At 36.9% G+C, this 16,313-nt stretch overlaps 1 protein-coding gene across 1 annotated transcript in view; it reads right to left on the bottom strand.

The window, feature by feature from the left end:
• Positions 1-16,313, bottom strand: part of NAV3 (neuron navigator 3) — a 382,585-nt gene that overhangs the window by 252,230 nt on the left and 114,042 nt on the right. The gene's annotated exons all lie outside the window — the stretch shown is intronic.

Genomic DNA, 16,313 nt, shown 5'->3' with positions numbered 1-16,313 from the left:
AAGTAACTTAGAAGATTATTTGTAAGTACATAAATGAGCTAGAATGAAGCCAGAGAGAAAGATAAATAAAGAATGAATATTTTACATTCATTTCATACTAGAGATCTTTAACTGGACTACAACTAGAATAATTTTGGCTAATTGCAGGACGAATATAAAGCCTGCATTGTCTGATTTAGTACTTACAAACAATTCATAGAGGCCTGATCAAGAATGGCATTCTTACAGATTAGCAACCCACCTACTTAACATAAAACCAGACTGGTTCTGTGCTTCACAAGTAAGTCTCCAAAGCATCCAAATAGGGGATGCTTGGAATGCTAGGATGTGGGTAACTGAGACTCGAATAGTAACAGTCAGTAAGTATGCCAAAAGACAAACAAGATGGAAAGGGGGTTGATACACATGAAAGAAATGAAGTATATTTTCATTCTACATCATAGAATTCTTTTTAAAACTGCATTTACTGTTGTTTAAAAAGAAAACAAAACAAGAAATTAATGTGTGATACAGTGTTATTAACTAAGTACTAAATCTTCTAAAGTACAGATTTGGTTCAAATTTACCAAAATTTTATGCTAGTGTTCATTCTTTGTTTTTATACATTATTCAAGATTCCACATTGTATTTAGTTGCAATCAGCCAGCTTCAGCTGCATGCAACAAATTCTGGTAAATTCTCTTTTCATTTGGATTTCATTACAAATATTTTCTAATTTTCCTTGTTATGCCTTCTTAGATACACCCATCATTTAAAAGTGGACATTTAATTTTCAAATACATGAGGTTTTTAAAGGATCTTTGGTATTAATTTCTCATTGTGACAGCAATTTCTTTTAAATGCTTTCCTCTCAGCAACCACCCTCTGTGTTTTTTCAGGCGTCTAACTGTACTGAGGCGTTCAATGGCTAAGTCAAAGATCTCTCTTGGTAAATGTCACATTGCACTTGAAAATATGTGGGTTATTTTCAATTATCTTTTGATACTGATTTTTAACATAATTCCACAACGATAAGAGAACAGACTCTGTATGATTTCAATACCTTTAGACTGTGAAATTTTTACACCTTGTTTTATGTCCCTGGTGTGTTCCAGTGTCTCCTCGTTTACAGTCTATGGGAACTTGAATATAGCTTGCATCCTACTGTTGTATGAAAACTGTATAAATCTTAATTATATTAAACTGGTTCATGGTGCTTTTCAGGTCTACTATATCCTTCTACTTTTCTGTATATTCATTCTATTTATTTTTTGAGAGCTTGATATTGAATTACAACAAAAATCTTACTTATCTACTTAAAAATAATTGTATTATATAATGGGACTATATGACTTTGTTCTGTATTTTCTAAGTCTCCTGTAAATATGTTATCTTATTTTCATAATTTAAAAATAAAAAGAGAAAACCTATACTTGTATTCCCATAGTTGAGTAATTCTCTGATTAAATACATATATCATCTTTGTAATTTAAAAGAGTAATGCCACTGCTTTTAAATAGTCCATTTCAACACAATAACTGGCAAGTGATTAACAATTTGGGGTGGGAAGAAAAAGAAACAGATTAATTTATGTTAATTCATGGGTTGATTTCAGTATTAGTCATGGCAATATGTAGCAAAGTTAAATAACTAAGACTTTTTAAAAGAGTGTAGGAAACTAGTAAGTTCCAGTTCTTTGTGACTCATCTCCATGGGTTTTTTGGTATTCCATAAATCTTGAAATTCTAAAGTAAATAAGGTTTAAAGTTAATACTTGGCAAGGTACTGTTCTCTGTCTTATTAAATTCTCATCAAAAGCTATGTATGAGGACATATGAAGTTCTGCCAATGTCTTCTCTAGCTGAGCTTCATAGGAAGGTCAAAATGTCTTTTAAAGAAAATAAAAAGAAAAAATACATTCCAGACTTTGTCTTTATAAAATGGACAACTGTTTACATTTCTTTTAAAATGTAATTTTATGCAAAATTAAAGCAATAATACCCAATGAGAGGTTGTTTTTTTTTTTTGCTTTAAAATGATTGTAGCCAAGGTATACACATTTGCTTTGAGAAAAAAAAAAGTTTTATATTAATTCATTTCAAAATAAGTTTTACTGAAAGAATTATAGAGTTGAAGACACTAAATATTAAATGACCAGGTGGACCTTCTTGTTCTACCTGTTTACATTGAAATATGCAAAAAACCTATAGTTCTGAAACCTGCTTTGAATTTTTTCCTTTCTTCACATTTCGTTATTAGAAAATGAGATAACATAAAGAAGGAAAGAATATCTTTGCCTTTGTGAGCTTTGTGAGTTTGTAATACAGCTGAAGAGATGAAAAAAGATTCATAAATCAGCATAACATAAGGCATAATATTCCAAAAGAGAATTATAAAGAACACTGTGTGGCAGTGAAGAGAACGGATTTATCAGCTTTCACTATGGAAGAAGCATCATTTGGACACACAGGATAAGTCTGATTTTGATAAGGTTGGACAAGCTTCAGAAGGAGGAGCAGGCATGCCCATCAGAGCCATCCAGAGCAATACAATTGCTCACAAGGACATGTGATAACAGACCGTGCCAGCCTTTCCTCTCTGCAGTCATGCTTACAGAGTAAATCTGGCCTGGAACTGAAAAGGCTCCAATACCCACTGGGATCCTAAAACCACCGCGATATAAAAAGCTAAATAACTGTAAACCAGATAGCAGGCATAATACTTCAAAGACTTGAGTTTTCTCTGCAGACACAATGCATCCTGGTTAGGGCATGTCTGTAGGTACTGCTGCTATGAATCATACACAGAAAATAGGTAGAAGAATATAAACCAAACGTAACTTTTATTCTCTCTGGATGTAAATTCTTTTGTGACCCGTGCTATTTTAAATGAATGATTCTTCCCATTTTTCATGATAAACAAGTATTGCTAATATCACTGTATATTGCTGCTGTTGCTACGTCGCTTCAGTCGTGTCCGACTCTGTGCAACCCCATACACGGCAGCCCATCAGGCTCCGCCGTTCCTGGGATTCTCCAGGCAAGAACACTAGAATGGGTTTCCATTTCCTTCTCCAATGCAGGAAAGTGAAAAGTGAAAGTGAAGTCGCTCAGTCGTGCCCGACTCTTAGCGACCCCATGGACTGCAGCCTACCAGGCTCCTTTATCCATGGGATTCTCCAGGCTAGAGTACTGGAGTGGGTTGCCATATCATTGTATAAATTAACTAAATTTTATTTCAACCAAAAAAATAAATAAGATGGCTCGGTTTGAGCAAACTCCTATCATATTACAAAATTCAAATGATTATATAGATTTTAGCCAAAGATTTTATTATAACTCTTTAAAATATAAACACTTAGAGAATTAAAGTAAAATGCAATAACGTTTTTGCATTGGTTAAAACTGTTAAGATGTTTGTTTTCATTCATTCACAGTATGATTATTTATTCACTGAGACATGTCCAAGACCTTAAATACACATAAAATCTCATAGGAGAGATGATTCCAATGTAACACAATGAATGTTATAGAGAAACACAGACTGCTAAACACTCTATTCATGACCAGAGGTAAAGAGACTAGGAAATTTATTAGCAACTAACATTATCTATCATGGTTACAAAGATCTCTTCTTCTAAAGTTACCATAATATTTTTTCCAGGGGTAAGTGTTGATCAGCTAATTAAATTGAGATGCTCAAGGTTACACAGAGACAATATATCAAAACCAGAGTCTGTGTCATTAACTTAACACACACACACACACACACACACACACATATATATATGCTTCAAGGGAAGCCTGACCTAGTCCCTGAAAGGTTAGGAAGGGTTAACCAAATAACAGGATGTGGGGTGAAGTGAAGCCAAGGAAGGGACAATATGTGAACTGTTGAGGGCTGAGAAACACCTTAAGTTAAAGGACTTGCAAGGAATTCAGAATAGCTAGGAATATTAAGAGTTGAACGCTACTTAAAGCTTTTCCCACAACTTCTTTGTCATCAATGTGAAAATAGGCCTCTCTGGTGGCCTTCAAAGGTTTGAAGAAACTGTGTCAGAGGAGCCTTCAGGAAGAAGGGACTTCAAGGGCAAGAATCCTGAGATCTGCCAAATCCAATGGCAGAAGATGAGTCCATAGAGATAAGCAGGCGCTGGACATGTGACGTGGTCCATGTCTTGCTAGTGGCTGGCCTTGATCTTAAGGCGGAGGACGGTAATAATGTATTTGAAGCAAAAGAAATAAATTGTCAATGTTGCACGGAAGATATCTTTTTTTTTATGATCACACAGTATATACGTAGGTTTATAGATAGAAATTAATAAACATTTCACAAATCAATTTGTACCCACACTATCTGCCATGTGCTTTAATTTTTAAAAGTCTATTTTCAGTTCAGTTCAGTTCAGTCACTCAGTCATGTCCGACTCTCTGCGACCCCATGAATCGCAGCACGCCAGGCCTCCCTGTTCATCATCAACTCCCGGAGTTCACTCAGACTCACGTCCATGGAGTCAGTGATGCCATCCAGCCATCTCATCCTCTGTCGTGTCCTTCTCCCCCTGCCCCCAATCCCTCCCAGCATCAGAGTCTTTTCCAATGAGTCAACTCTTTGCATGAGGTGGCCAAAGTACTGGAGTTTCAGCTTTAGCATCATTCCTTCCAAAGAAATCCCAGGGCTGATCTCCTTCAGAATGGACTGGCTGGATCTCCTTGCAGTCCAAGGGACTCTCAAGAGTCTTCTCCAACACCACAGTTCAAAAGCATCAATTCTTCGGCGCTCAGCCTTCTTCACAGTCCAACTCTCACATCCATACATGACCACTGGAAAAACCATAGCCTTGACTAGATGGACCTTAGTCAGCAAAGTAATGTCTCTGCTTTTGAATATGCTATCTAGGTTTGTCATAACTTTTCTTCCGAGGAGTAAGCGTCCTTTAAGTTCATGGCTGCAATCACCATTTGCAGTGATTTGGGAGCCCAGAAAAATAAAGTCTGACACTGTTTCCACTGTTTCCCCATCTATTTGCCATGAAGTGATGGGACCGGATGCCATGATCTTCGTTTTCTGAATGTTGAGCTTTAAGCCAACTTTTTCACTCTACACTTTCACTTTCAGGAGGCTTTTTAGTTCCTCTTCACTTTCTGCCTTAAGGGTGGTGTCATCTGTACATCTGAGGTTATTGATATTTCTCCCAGCAATCTTGATTTTAGTGGGTTTAATTTTAATATGTCATTTGTAAAATATTAACTTCACAATAGGCTGTACTGTGAGGAACCTCATACTACATGTCAAACACAGAAGCAGGGGACATGGTTTAAAAGCCACTTCTTTCTCCATCACTTTAAATCACAGCACAGGAAGGGAATTCATACACATTAAGCATGTATATTATTTACTCCAAATGCAAAATCCTTATCATTTTTACCATAGATGCTGAAAAATTTGATACTCTGATTATTCAATAAAGGCTTAGAAATGACATACTTTTTATAAGTTTACACAATTGAGTACACAGCAGAACCAGAATTCAAACTCATCGCCATCAGTCTTCAATGAAATATTATTGCCACACTATGCTTCCTACCACTGTAACTGAGGCATTCTGAGTTAAGTCAGTTCAAGCTTTTGACCCAGGCTCTCTACATGATTAACAGACAGCTAGGTAGGACACAGGTCTGGCACAAGATAGGTGCTGCAGAACAATGTGGTTGAATGTAAGGATGAAATTGTTCAGTGAGAGAGTATGGGCTTTCCTCGTGGCTCAGATTGTAAAGAATATGCCTGCAATGCAGGAGACCTAGGTTTGATTCCTGGGTTGGGAAGATCCCCTGTAGAAGGAAATGACAACCCACTCCCACTCCAGTATTCTTGCCTGGAGAATCCCATGGACAGAGGAGCCTGGTGGGCTATGATCCATAGGGTCTCAAAGAATCAGACACGAATGAGTGACTAACAAACAAGGATATAAAGAGCGTGTAAAATCTATGTGTTCCATACAGAGTCTAAGTTTATAAGGTTTAAATGATTCCAAATTATTTCACAACTGTCCGATGCATTTTTATATTCTGGTAGATGAACATATAGAATGATTGATGTGGCCACAAGCCAAGGAATGCTGGCACTTACCAGCAGCTGGAACAAACAAGGAATAGATTCCCCCTACAGCCCCTGGTGGCTCAGAGGTTAAAGCATCTGCCTGCAATGCAGGAGACCTGGGTTCAATCCCTGGGTTGGGAAGATACCCTGGAGAAGGAAATGGCAACCCACTCCAGTATTCTTGCCTGGAAAATCCCATGGACAGAGCAGCCTGGTGGGCTACGGTCCATGGGGTCACAAAGAGTCGGACATGACTGAGCAACTTCACTTTCACTTTCACAGCCCCTGGAGGGAGCACAGGACTGCTGAAGGCTTGATTTTGGCCGTGGAATACTGATGTTATGTGAAACATAACAAACTGTGGAATATTCTTAAAGAGATGGGAATACAAAACCACCTGACCTGCCTCCTGGGAAATCTGTACGCAGGTCAAGAAGCAACAGTTAGAGCTGGACATGGAACATCAGACTGGTTCCAAATCGGGAAAGGAGTATGTCAAGGCTGTATATTGTAACCCTACTTATTTAATTTATATGCAGAGTACATCATGTGAAATGCTGGGCTAGATGAAGCACAAACTGGAATCAAGATTTCTAGGAGAAATATCAATAACTTTAGATATGCAGATGACACCACCCTTATAGCAGAAAGCGAAGAAGAACTAAAGAGCCTCTTGATGAAAGTGAAAGAGGGGAGTGAAAAAGTTGGCTTACAGCTCAACATTCAGAAAACTAAGATCATGGCATCCGGTTCCATCACTTCATGGCAAACAGATGGAGAAACAATGGAAACAGTGACAGACTTTATTTTGGGGGGTTCCAAAATCACTGCAGATAGTGACTGTAGCCATGAAATTAGAAGACGCTTGCTCCTTAGAAAAAAAGCTATGACCAAATTAGACAGCATATGAAAAAGCAGAGACATTACTTTACCAACAAAGATCCATCTAGTCAAAGCTCTGGTTTCTCCAGTAGTCATATATGGATGTGAGAGTTGGACTATAAAGAAAGCTGAGCACTGAAGAACTGATGCTTTTGAACTGTGGTGTTGGAAAAGACTCTTGAGAGTCCCTTGGACTGAAAGGAGATCAAACCAGTCAGTCCTAAAGGAAATCAGTCCTGAATATTAATTGGAAGGACTGATGCTGAAGCTGAAACGCCAATACTTTGGCCACCTGATGCAAAGATCTGACTCACTGGAAAAGACCCTGATGCAGGGAAAGATTGAAGGTGGGAGGGGAAGGGACAACAGAGGACGAGATGGTTGGATGGTATCACCAACTCGATGGACATGAGTTTGAGTAAGCTCTGGGAGTTGGTGATGGACAGAGAAGCCTAGTGTGCTACAGTCCATGGGGTCACAAAGAGTCAGACACGGCTGAGTCACTGAACTGACTAAGTACTGATTTCAGATTTCTTGCATCCAGACAAGTGAGAGATTAAAGGTCTACTGTTTGAAGCCACATTTGTGATAATTTGTTACAGCAAGCACAAGAAACTAACACAATTATCTACTTAGCAGAGCAGCAGGGCAAGGGTGAGTCTTTAGCACGTAAGGGTGGGTTGGGGTCTGTGAGCATGCAGATCTCTGGGCCTTGTTCTCTGAGGACTGATTTGTTAATCTGTGGGGAGTGGAGCTGAAAGATGCAGTTTAGCTAGGTACCTCCTGCCACTGTGCACTCGACCCCATGCTTTGCTTTTCTATTTCAGGTTAGTTTGTGCTGTGGGATAGGGAGAGGCAGGAAATAGTACTTCTGTTTGGCTCTTCAGTTTGTTTTTGTGTTAATTTGGTCTGGGGCGAGACACATGATTAAGTACTACAGAATAATAGTTTAAAGTTTTGCACTCAAATCCGAGTTTGAATCCTAGCTATGACATTGACACCCTGTAAGAAATCAACAAAATAAATTGATAAATTTAAATAAATTCTCCTGAAGCCTCGGCTAACCTATCTGTGAAATGAGAATGAAAGCAGCTCCCACACAATATATTATGTGAGGAATACAGATGTTTATGAAGAGCTTAGCTCTATACTAGGCATATGTGTATCCATGTCTGTGTGTATACATGTGTATGTATATATTTTGATACTAGAAATGCCCATATAAACACATATATTACAGAATGTGTGTATATGACCAATTAGATACATAAGGGTACTCGTATGGAAAATTTATTAGGACTTTATCAGATAAAAATTGTTTTCTGTTCAAAATTCTATATTCTGCTTTAACTGACTTGGTGTTAGATAATGATGAACATGATTTAATATTAGTTGCCTATTAAAGATGATATTAAATCTTCATTATAGTCTATAATTGCCAATATAAAGTGTTATAAATATAAAATTATAAAATACTGCATCAGTACCTATTAACCTGAAAATATATTCTCTGGGTTTTTAGTAACTTCTTGCTTTTCCATTTGTTACAGAGAACAAAATAAAACATTTTCCACTTACTGAAAAGGGACACAGGCAGGCTCAGTGATACAAATTCTTTCGTAGGTTTGCTATGATGGTGCAATGGAAGTGCAAGCAAAGCAGCTGGGACAGCACTGGATAAAGATGGCTGGCACTGAATCTACAAGTGAATCAATAAGCTATGCTGACACTGCCGCACTCTCTGGTCCATCTCTAAAGCCTGATGCTTCTATGGTGCAGTTTCGTAATGGGCTTCCCAGGTGGCGCTAGTGGTAAAGAACCACCTATAGTGCAGGACAAATAAGGGACGCAGGTTTGATCCCTGGGTCAGGAAGATCCCCTGGAGGAAGACATGGGAACCCACTCCGGTATTCTTGCCTGGAGAATCCCTTGCACAGAGGAGCCTTGTGGGCTACAGTCCATAGGGCCATAAAAAGTAGGACACGACTAAAGTGACTTAGGATGCGTGCAGGTGATGCAATTTCATAATATTTTTTTATGTTCGAAACATGACTCATACAAATTAAAGGGCAATACAATGTTTTAAAGTGTAACCTGATATGTCATGAATTTTTGTCTATGGTTATCCACACAGGTCAGTTTAATTTAACTCATATAAAATCATTTAATAAAGGAGATTTGGTACATCTGCTGAAAATTACATTTTCAAGTAATTTATCTTATCAAATATATACTTCTCAACTGAACATACTGAGGTCAAATGAAAAAGTTTCTCCCATTTCATTTTGTTTTTTCTGTCCGATGGAAGTACTTTTACTTATAGGCTTTTAAGCTATGAATACCACAGGTCATAGCTAAAATGATCTCATATCTTAGTATACTGTTTTCCAAGCCAAGGTTTTAAAATTTTCTTTTTTCATATTTTTTTTCATCACTGAGTATTGAAAGTGGTAATTTTCTATTAATTTTAAGAAGGGAATTGAAAAAGATGGAGCAGTAGGTTCTTTTTAAAAATTAGACAATTTAAGGTAATAAAAGCTAAAGTTATGAAAGGATTGCTACAAAATATGTTTTCTAATATTAGGTATGACTGTATTTCATGTTAACTGGGATAGTGGCTTATCAGTGGGAAACACCTTACAGTATTTGAAGTCAAACTATTAGGGATAAGAACATTCTAAAATTTTAAGAAAGTGGTTGATATTCAAATATACAGCAGAAATACGAAGTGCATTTGCAATTCTTTTCTCCATACAGATATAAAGCTTAATAACAACCTGTAAAAACAGAAATAAGTTACATCCTATCTTCAAAAAGAAAGAAAAAAATTGTATGTGGATATCTGGTATCAAATTCAAAATTAGCTAATTAACTTTAATTTCTATCTGTCCTACTAATGACACAAACCAATTATAATATTGACACTTACAAGAAAAACATTTACACTATTTACTCTATATTATAAAGTTAATGTAGAAAAGAATTCATATATTTTCAGCATTTACTTAATTTCTGAATGGCAGACTAGATAATGTTCATAAAAGTATTGTTTTTCATTATAAATTAGACTTAATACATCTTAGAAAATATCTTTTTTACCTTAGTATGGATGCTGTTTAAAAAAGTTATAAAGATTGAAAACCCAAGTACATCTCTAAGAAGAAACACTGAACAGAAAGCATGGTCTTTGCTATTTTGTTAAATCAGTATAGCATGTCAGCATTCCAATGGATTTCAGAGTTTATCAGTCTGATTTTTGGAGTTTCTCCTGAATCATCTAATCAGAATTAGAACTCCAGTGATCACTGTCCTTTAAACATGACACACTTACTCTCAAGTCCCCATTTTACTTCAATTTTTTCATTCAAACTTTACATATGAGTATACTGAACAACTTCTAGAGACAAACTCAGCTTTAAAAATCATCAGGGTGATTTATATTAATAATATAAATAAATTATATCAATAATTTAATATAAATTTCCTAACACTTGTAGTTTATGCTTATTCTCCTGAAGTGTGAGCCTAAATAAAAATAATGAAACCGTTAAGCAAACTACAAAGAAGATTTTTAGTTAGTGGTTCTTTAGAGATCAGAGCTCTATTTGTAGGAAAACATTTGTCTTCATTAAGCTATCTTTTTCTAGACATTCCAGAAGATGAACAGTTTCAAAATGGCAGGGGATCATGTGAATGGACTAACTTAGCAATATTCCACTCCTCTGAGTCATAGTGCTAGAATCCTGCAGTGTGCCATTTATAAGATTTTATTAAATCTTTAGAGCATTCCAATATTTTATCTTTTCCCTATTTGGTTAGAAACCTCATCTTATCTTACCTAAATAGATCCTTTAAAAGGGCAGCAATAACAAGCAGTGGCTGGAAGAATTAAAACTTGAAAGGGCAACATACAGATAAAACAACAGAATAATTTTTCTATCAAGAATAGCTTCCCTGTCTGGATTCCTGTAAACTATAGAAATGGAACAAAGATGCCTGTGAAATATAGTAATTACTGTGGCAGCCACAACTCTGTAGGACATGGATTCAGAGAATTAAGGGAAGACTAAAACCCATTATTTCATCTAGGAACAGAAAAGGGTAAGACGCACAAGCGTTCCAAAAATCCTCCTATCAGCAAGTTTTAAGCAATATGACATGATAGGAAAGAAGCTAGAAGCTTGTGGCTGAGAAAACAATTGAGCTACTAGAGTGAGGTGAAGGGATGAGCCAGCAAACAGGAAGGACAAGCTGGGAGCTGCATTTGCCAGATTCTCAGTTCTGCCCCATAATCTGATTTGTGGTTTGCAACTATTGCACATAATCAAATTTCCTAATCCCTCCATGCATTTATGAAGATTGTTAAATACCATGGTCTATCTTATTAGTGTTCCACTCTAACCAACGGAGCTAACTGGCCAAGTGCTCTAATGGGCTATTTTAAAATAAAGAAAATATTGTTTTCCAAACAACTTTTCCCCTATGTGTCTTTCATTTTTGTCTAAGAACCTTGCACTTGTGCCTCTGCATTTCAAATACATGTTGGGCATTTTTTTCTGCTATTTTTAATCTGCTGGGCATTCTGGACATTCCTGGTATTTATAGTTGACTAATTTATTTCCTCCTGTAATCTCACCAAAGTTGTGGCATGCAGCATATATTTTGAATCCTGATACCACCCACCTAGAAATTACTTAACAGGTGCCATCCATATTAGTAACTTCATCTTTGGATGAGGTTAAATATAGTATTGAATAAGCTCCTACAAACTTAGCTCTGTTTCCTGCCCCCCAAGGATGAATTTAGTCTTAAGCTTATTAAAGAAAGATAGCAACAGATAACAGTTGAAACAATAACTATGAATTGGAAACTCTCAATAATCATGCTAATAAACTGCTGTAAAGACAAGTTCCTATTGTCTTAAATATCTGTTCTTTAATCAATGATATTTGAAAGAATTATTGTTGAATTGTATGTTATAAAATACTATAATCAGTTTTTCTTTATATTATAAGGTAACAGAATGACATGGAAAAGAGCACATTAATATTATCTAATAATCTGAAATCATTATATTTATTTGAATTTCTTTAATTTCTATGTAATCCACTAACAAATACCTCTTCATGCGATCATATTCCCTTATGACATGACCTAAAGGAAAATGTATTCCCATTGTTTTCCAACATTAAATCTTCCACTCAGACTTCAAATTTCCTTCTCTGCCACTTCCTTGAGAATCTGGCATTTCCCCAGAATCTCCCTCCCCTCTCCTTACTGCTTCCTCCTTCTCTACTTCCCCCTTGCAAACACTCCCCTCACCCTGCCTTCCTCTCAAACCATGTTTTCCCTTCAACAGGAAAATCCTAGAAAAATATTACACACTCAGTGGCTATCTGCCCCTCTCAGCCACTCTAGAACACATGATCACTCTTACAGAAGATGTTTACTTGAAGGTCATTAATACCTGTCCAATTACTAGAACTAAATTTTCACCTTTGGTATACCTACCTATTTTTTTATGTAGCCCTGGACGGTATCCATCACATTTCCCTCATTTACTTTTCCCTGTCCCACTAGGCTAAGCCAAGTATGCACTATAGCTTAAGCTACCATAGCTACCCCAAGGATTAACAATCCACATCTGTTGAGTGACCCTCTCAATGATGGGCTCACTTTCTTCCCACTCTTTTCACCCTTTTCTGACTCCTACACCTCTCCTCTTCACATACATGCTGGCATACCCCTAGGTGAGAACCTCAGCTTTCTTCCTATCTGACTTCACACAGATCTCTAGAGATCTCACCCTTGTCCACCTCAATCAGTGCCTACAACTAGGTACATTCTCACCCATACCTTACTTCTGACCTTTCGGAAACACATGCCTAATTGCCTCCAATCACCTCCACTTCACGTTCCAATGGATACATCAAATTATTTTAGTGAAAATCTGAATTTGTCATCTCCCCCCGTTCACCTTTTAACCTATTTTCTCCCTCCGTAATAGCCATCTTATTTAATGGTAACTATTTACTCATTCAGGCCAAAAAATGGCACCCCACTCCGGTACTCTTGCCTGGAAAATCCCATGGACGGGGGAGCCTGGAAGGCTGCAGTCCATGGGGTCGCTAAGAGTCGGACACGACTGAGCGACTTCACTTTCACTTTTCACTTTCATGCACCGGAGAAGGAAATGGCAACCCACTCCAGTGTTCTTGCCTGCAGAATCCCAGGGACGGGGGAGCCTGCTGGGCTGCCGTCTATGGGGTCACACAGAGTCGGACACGACTGAAGCGACTTAGCAGCAGCACAGTCCCTACATTTTTCATCTCCCACACCCAGCTGAAAGTCAACACTTAAGGACTGTACAATTCTCAGAAAGCACCTGGGGTGATCTTTTTAAATATTTACCTCAGATCATAACACGGTCCAGCTTTAAAAGTCTTCTAAAGGCTCCTCAATCAACGGAGTAACACAGTGGACCTTCTTTTACTTCCACATAATTAGGCCTCCATCTTCCCCTCTGAACACCTCTCACTGTGCTCAAACCACATGGTCTTCTGTTTCTGGAACACACCAAGCTCACTCCCTCCACATTCCTTTTGTTCTTCCCTATGTAACACTGTCGTTATTACTCATCTGAATATTTGTTTCTGATTCTCAATTGTCCCTATACCTGGACCTTATGAGCTCAGTTAATCTTACCCAAATATGAACATCTGGCTGTTCATCGATTTCCTGTAGATTCATACTACAAGAGAACGTCTATTCTTAAAGGCTTAAAATAATTCAGTAAAGGTTTCCCTTGTGGCTCATCTGGTAAAGAATCTGCCTGCAATCTAGGAGACCTGGATTAGATTCCTGGGTTGGGAAGATCCCCTGGAGAAGGGAAGGGCTACCCACTCCAGTACTCTGGCCTAGAGAATTCCATGTACGGTATAGTCCACGGGGCTGCAAGGAGTCAAACATGACTGAACGACTAACTGCTTAAAAAAAAAAAAAAAGTTTATCAAGTTTAAAACTAAAAAAAAAAAAAAAAAAAAAACACTTTGTAACTAGAAATAGTAGTAGACCTAGTTTTGCTATACCTTTTGTTATCAAACATCAATGCCAACCCAAAGGCCATGAACAATCCTTTATATATATATATAAAGAATTGGACAAGTAGTTCTGTGAGTAAGGACAGTGCTCACTGTTACTAATGCAGCATTGCTTGGCTGTTACACAAAAAAAGAAGCAGGCCACATCCTGTTTGGGATAGATATATGAACTTTATAAACCTCGTCACGCTGTCATAATTCTATTTCCTCTACTTTCTTATCTCGACTAAAATCTAGGATTTTTATTCGTTAATAACATGTTACCAATGCCAATTTTTAAGAACAGAGGCAAAAATGATTCAACCAAAAAGTTACATTTGTGTCACATGCATTCTTGTGAATCACCACAAGGAAGCCATGCCAACTTCAGGTTAAAAATTCAACCACACACACACACACACACAAATGAGGTTACAAGTCATTGTTACTCATAATTCAGTGTAATTCTGACTAAAACTTCAGGCTGGAAAAAAACACCTATTTTATAACATATGCATTTCTCAGGTTTTTATTTGTCTGTTTTTTTCCATCAGAAGCAGAAATATCAACATAACATTGTATACTAGATGTTAGATGACATTTGAGGGCTAAAGGAGCAGGAAGTAATAAGATTAAGAGAATCTTATGAGATATTTTCATATTTGTAGAATCTTAGGCACAGATGTTTCAGATGAATATCCAAGGACTGCATCTCTGTCTATAGTTATGAGCTTTGGAGGTTTGCTTATTATCTATCATGAAACAATAGCTTGGCTATTCATTGAACTGTTATCAGAATCAAGTTGGAATGACAGCAGTGAAGATAAGAATTTTAGTATCCAACATCTCTTGATGATTGAAATATGGAAAGTAAAACCAATAGTGTTGGGTTTGAGAAACATAATGTGATATTCAGGGACTACAGTGCTTTTATAAGAAACCTTAAAAAGTTTTTAACAGGTATTAATTAATGAATGTGCCCTTTATAAAGTTTGGAGCAGTACTATTCTGCATTTCCAAATCAGTTTAGGTACTAAAGATTGTCCATAGTTATATGTTATTATCATATCATTATTAGGGTTCATTTTATAGATGAGAAAGCAGAGGGTCAGAGAAGTTACATGTCTTTGCCAACATCAAGGAGCTTTTACTGCAGCAGGGCCCAAAGGTATTATAATTGCTTCCAGGAAAACTTCAGGAAACAACCATAATTAATTTTTATAGAGTCATCTTTGTGCCCAGAGTAATTAGATCAGGGACTTTTCCTAACACTAAAGTGTTTTACAGAGAATCTTTCTTTATAGTGATTTTTTTCACAACAGCGACAGAGAGTTCAAGACACTGTGCTTGAACACACACACACACACCAGACATGCTAGTTAATCACTCTTTAAAACTAAATTCTTTTTTATTATTTTGGATTTCAGTTTTCCAACATTACTGATATCAGGTCAGCAGGTCAAAAATTTTATCATTTCTTTTCATTCTTCGTATTGCTGTCAATTAAGTACTCATCATTTTTATTTTCAATGTCTATTCTATGCTAAAAAGGGTTTTGGAAAAGCCTCATCTTCTGAATTTTGGTTGTCACTCCTAATTATATCTGCTGATGTAACTTCAGCTAAGGCATTTTGGCTTCAGGTTGTCCTATAAAATTAAGTTGTGGTTATTTAATTAATAAAGGGGTGGGCTTCTAATCTCAGAAATTTATCAATCTATAGTTTTATTACAAAACTCTACCCTTTACCAACTAGTAAAGATAAGAGAGGGCTGGGGGAGATACAGACCTCTAGATCGGCTACTTTCTGGAAAAGGCTATGAATCATATCCCCTAGTTAGTCCCTGCTCAGCAAAACCAGCAGTCTGCCTTTATAGAGTCATTTCCAAAAGTGCTGAAGAGTTCATATGTTTATACTGGGCTTTGTTATGAGCAAAGAAAATACTATTTATATATTTTTTAAATGTACATGACAACTTTTGTTCTTCAAATCAGTTGCTCAGACAAAAAAGCTCCCCTTAAAACTGGAAATGGGATTTCCTGCCACTAGTGAAATTATTCAGACATCAGAACACAAAAAAATGTCAAGGATCTGATAAAACACCTGGAGACTGTTTTTTCAAAAGTCATACATATTCAAACATATTGATGCTATCACTTTTTCCTAAATTGCACCCAAAGAAATATACATCCATGATAGAATACAATCAAACGGTTTCTTGAATAAGCAGGAACATATGCAAAAGAAATTTCTAGTCCATTTATAAATGCAGTTA

The sequence above is a fragment of the Budorcas taxicolor genome, chromosome 5 (assembly GCF_023091745.1).
Source record: "Budorcas taxicolor isolate Tak-1 chromosome 5, Takin1.1, whole genome shotgun sequence".
Classification (NCBI taxonomy): domain Eukaryota; kingdom Metazoa; phylum Chordata; class Mammalia; order Artiodactyla; family Bovidae; genus Budorcas; species Budorcas taxicolor.
Note: the sequence above shows the minus strand (reverse complement) of the source record. Positions and strands in the feature narration are given on the sequence as shown.